This window comes from Artibeus jamaicensis, unplaced genomic scaffold, assembly GCF_021234435.1.
Source record: "Artibeus jamaicensis isolate MK-2021 breed Jamaican fruit bat unplaced genomic scaffold, CSHL_Jam_final contig_452, whole genome shotgun sequence".
Classification (NCBI taxonomy): Eukaryota; Metazoa; Chordata; class Mammalia; order Chiroptera; family Phyllostomidae; genus Artibeus; species Artibeus jamaicensis.
This window is the reverse complement of record NW_026521837.1, coordinates 7736369-7741185: the sequence shown is the minus strand read 5'-3', so window position 1 is coordinate 7741185 and position 4817 is coordinate 7736369. Positions and strand designations below refer to the sequence as shown.

General features: G+C 38.2%; 1 long non-coding RNA gene across 1 annotated transcript; it reads left to right on the top strand.

Moving 5' to 3' along the window:
- Positions 1-637: 637 nt before the first annotated feature.
- LOC119062297 (uncharacterized) lies at positions 638-2364 on the top strand. Its single transcript, XR_005084957.2, has 3 exons — positions 638-708; positions 1366-1495; positions 2207-2364. It is a non-coding gene; the product is annotated as an uncharacterized LOC119062297 (long non-coding RNA).
- The last annotated feature ends 2453 nt before the right edge of the window (positions 2365-4817 follow it).

The following is a 4817-nucleotide window of genomic DNA, read 5'->3' as shown; positions in this document are numbered from 1 at the left end:
TTAAACTGCAAGTCTTACTGGTTGAATCCCCCTGAAGCCAAGTCAGCACATCTGGGGCTTCCTTGTTAAACTGGTCCTGTTTGCCCCCTGTGCTACCCCATGGTTAAAGCCTGTTTGTGAGTTACTCATCCCTCAGTCCTTGGTCTGTTGTCATTAGAAATTGTTCTTTGTATATTTTGGAGATTAAACCTTTGTCTGAGGTATCATTGGCAAATATGTTTTCCCATACAGTTGGTTGTCTTGCTAATTTAATACTGTTTTCTTTAGCCACGCAGAAAAAAAAAAAGAAATTGTTCTCAACATTTCTAGGAGATGGGAACAAGATGTGACTTAGTAACAGCAGCCATTTCTGGGTCTGATACTAATTTTGAAACAAGGTTCAGAAATTTGAGTTGGTTATTTGTGTGATAAGACAGGATGTTTAGATATTAATCTAAATTTTGTTTTAATTTTCTTCTCGTGTTTCCCTTTTTTCCTTTTTCTCTAACCTGCCCCAAATATGGAGATCCCTGAACTACTTTGCCTGAGAGAGCATTTGAAACAGGCTAAAAAAATATATTTATTCACTTCCTCTTTTAGTCCCCACCCCCCTGATAGCGTAAGCTCATGTTGCAACTTCTGAGCATAGCAACATGAAGTGAAAAGGTTTTTCTAAACTGGGAAGAGATTTTCCAGGCTGAAGTCCGGCAATCTGAGGAGGCAAAGACGGTAAGTCTTGGGAGCAGAGAGGAAGGTCTTGCTGCCCTGGACTGCCACCAGGAAACTGGCAAGTTCCCAGTAAGGAATGTGGGCAAAAGCACTTGGTATATGGGACTAACTAGAGCCTCACAAGCTGCCTGTGCTTCGAGAACATCAGAGACATAGCATAAAAATGTCCCCTTCACAGAGCCTTGACACAGCTCTTACCTGCCTCGAATGCCCTTCCTTCTGTTAGACCGCCCACAGTCCCCTCCTCTTCCAGCCCCTTCTAGTCCACTCGGCCTTTCTCCTAACCTCATGCCCTTTATTGAACAGTCCCCAGTGTTATTTGTCACTCATTCAGCACTTAATCCTACTACTTTCTAGCCTGCCCTATGATGCCTTGTATTATTTAAGACTTCATCCATTCATTTAATTTGACTTAAATTACAAATTCCCTGAGTTCAGGACAAGTCCTAAATTCTTACTTTGTTATACTAACAACCACAAAAATTTATAGAAATGATGTATAATGAAAGAGTATTAAAGATGTTCTAAGAAGAAAAATCACAGTGTTCTGGCTCCTAAATCAGTCTTGAAATGTGTATAAAATATACTGTTATGGTTAATATATAATAATGTCAGGCTTTCATACATAAAAATATAACAGTACCAAATCTTTTCTAGAGATGTAGGAGGAAGCACAGGGGGTTTTAAGGGCAGTGGAAGTAGCCGTGTGCCACTGCAGCGGCAGATGCCTGACGCTGTGCATTCGTCAAAGCAATAGAGGTATACCACGTGAAGGGTGACTGCTAAGGTAAACAGTAGTGTATCAGCATCGGTTCATCAATTGTAACAAATGTGCCAGACTAATGCAGGATGTTAATAATGGGAAACTGTGGGGAGGGGGGTGGAGTGCATAAGAACAATGCTTTCTGCTCAATAACTTTTCTGTAAACTTAAAACTGCTCTACAAAATAGTTTACCATAAAAATTCAAAAATACAATACTGCAAAATCAATCTTCTCCAGAGGCAGGCCATTCCAAGAATAAGTCCCAGTAAATCATTTTTTAAGAACAGCAAAAATTCAAAAATTTCATAACTGGATTTTTTCTATATTCGGATAACCCCTTTTCTCTCTATATTGCAATGGATCTTTTATTAAACCAACAAGATAGCAGCAATTATTCACTTATGACTAGCCAGATGTGTACTGTAGCGAGATCATCATATTTCGTTTCTGCTTTAAAATCATGCCCATTACCTGCTAATTGCCATGTATTGATTTACTTAAGCATCCATGGTTTCTGTATGAGAAAGATAACACTTGGCTCTAGGGGGCCTGGAAATTCTTTACGCTGTCAGTGACCTTGACTGAAAAGGGTAATTAATCTGAACCTTCAGATGGAATGAAGAGACTTAGACCTTTCATTCGTTATGGGAAGCTTCATCTTTAGTGATGTGAGCACACAGTTCTATTTACTGAGAAAACACCTTACATTAGCTTATCTCTTCTTTTATGACTAGCTACAGGAACTGCAGGTTTGCCATATTCCAGGAAGAGAAGGGAGACAAAAAGGACTTGGTACACAGCAAGGGGTCTGCTTTTTCTGTGAAGCAGTGTCCACTCATCCACTGCACAGCCTCACATGGGCAGACATGCCACTTCATACTCCTGCTTAGTTTTTTTTTCATTTTCACAATGAAATACTGAAAGTTTGTGCTTCTATGACATTAAAATACAATAATAAATCCAAATATTTTAAAACTGTTTTACAAATCCAAGCTTTTCTGTTTGCTTGTTTTTTTTGCTGGTACCTAGCCACCTGACAGTTAAAATAGACATAATGCCTGACTTTGTTTATTCTTCTTCATTTGTCTTTTGGCTTTCTGCAAGAGTCAACACAAAAGATATTTCAGACACTGTGATCGAAATGTGAAAAAAAGTCAAAGTGATGACAAATCAAATAATATTTGCAAATTTAAGAAAAGGCAGAAGTAAACGTTTTGTGATACAAGCATTCTGTAGTGGGTTCTAGTGACTGTATATTTGTGCAAAATGGGAAAATGCAAAAGCTATTTTTCTTTTGATAAATATTTTTCATATGCCTTCAGTTTCACTAATACTTGTCAAATGACTTTTTAAAAAAATATAGAATTATTGGTTACCTTTGATTCAAGCCAGCAAAAGAAAGTATTCACAATATTGTGTTGTGTTACCTTGAAGGATACTTTTTAACTTCCAGATCTCTCAGGCAATCTGTTTTAGTCAACCTGAAGTGCATTTCTAGTTATTTTCTTTACTGAACTTCAGTAAAGAAAAGTCATGGAGGATTCCATGACTTTAAGAACTCTGAAATAAACCACGCTCCTCCCTACTGAGTATTTTATTTTGTAAAGCTGACACTTCTGCTTCCTCATCAAGTGCCACTTTTAGAAACACTCTCTTGCCTCGTCATCTTTTCACTTTATTTGTCTCAGAGGTTTCACAAGGGTTGCATGTGTGTATGTATGCGCATTATTTTTCTCTTTAGGAACATAGCCACCAATGCATAGTGGAGTTAATTTCCTGTGGAATAGCATAACATATTCTGCACCCATAGGAACACACTGACATTTATGTGGAGCTGCCTGACCAAACAGTGAGCAACAAATAAAAAAGAAATTTATGGAGGATGGAAGAGGAAGCAGTGGGCTACTACTGGTCACAGCAGTTTTTAAATTAAATGCACAGTTAACAGGGTAGAATGAAGGGTCCCTTTGTGACAGATGTGAGTCGATGGCTGCAGAGCACCGGAGAGCTGTGCCTGTCCCTCTGGGGCTCACCTGCGTGAGTGGGGGGTGAACAAAGTGGGGCAGCAGAGGCTGGCCAGGGCAGGCCGCCTTATAACAAAAGGGTGAAGATATGAAAGACTAACATATGAACAACAAAGTGGCAACAAATACGTATCTACCAACACTCAAATCTAAAAAACAAACTAAATAAGCAGAACAGTAACAGGCTCATTGACACAGGGGATATTTTGATGGTTGCCAGAGGGGGACTGAGGGTGCTGGGTGAAAAAGGTGAAGGGAGTAAGACATACAAATGGACAGTATCAGAATGGTCACAGGAATGTAAAGCATGGCACAGAGAATACAGTCAATAATATTCTAACAACTATGTGTGGTGTCGGATGGGTGAGAGGCCCTCGGGGCTGGACACTTAGTGAGTTATATAATGTCTAATCACTGGGACATACACCTGAAACTGATACAACAGTGTATGTCAACTGTAATTGAAAAATAAAAAATGATTTAAAAAGAGATACAATCCCTTAGGCAGTGCTCAAAGGAGACCTATGCTTTCAGGCCAGGTCCCTTGAGTTCCAGTTTGTATAGCCTTTGGTTAGCTTTCTCTACAGAGCTTGCTGGCATAGAAATGAAGAGTAAATGCCAGTGTAGAGAAGCTTCTCTGCAATACCTGGAGTTTTTACATCATTCAAAGATAGTTATTACCAAACTTATTTTCTTCACCATACCACATTAAAAAATATAATTATTAATATTAACAAAATCCTAAAATGACATTGCAAATTACAAATTCATTGCATCCCTTTTTAGTTCTGCATTGCCCTACACAAGGATCCTTGTTAGAATTTAGAAATATTTCTAAATTATATGTACACATGTATATATGTGTGTGTGTATGAACAAGTTTTTTCAGGATTTCTAAATTATATGTATATGTGTATATGTGTGTGTGTGTGTGTGTGTATAAACAAAAGTTTCTCAGAATTTTTGTTCCTAGTTGATACATGCCTCAGGTGGGTGAGATACGAGGACAGTAAGAGGCTATCTCTTACAGCAAATGAATAATCATAGAATAGTCTGTTTAAGCACAGGTCTCCTTTAAGTGCTAATGGATTATATCTCCTTTTTTAATCATTTTTTATTTTTCAGTTACAGTTGACATACACTGTTGTATCAGTTTCACGTGTATATCCCAGTGATTAGACATTATATAGCTCACTAAGTGATCACCCCGAAGGTCTCTCACCCATCCAACACCACACATAGTTCTTAGAATATCATTGACTGTATTCTCTGTGCTGTGATTTACATTCCTATGACCATTCTGAGACCATTCTGAATAGAT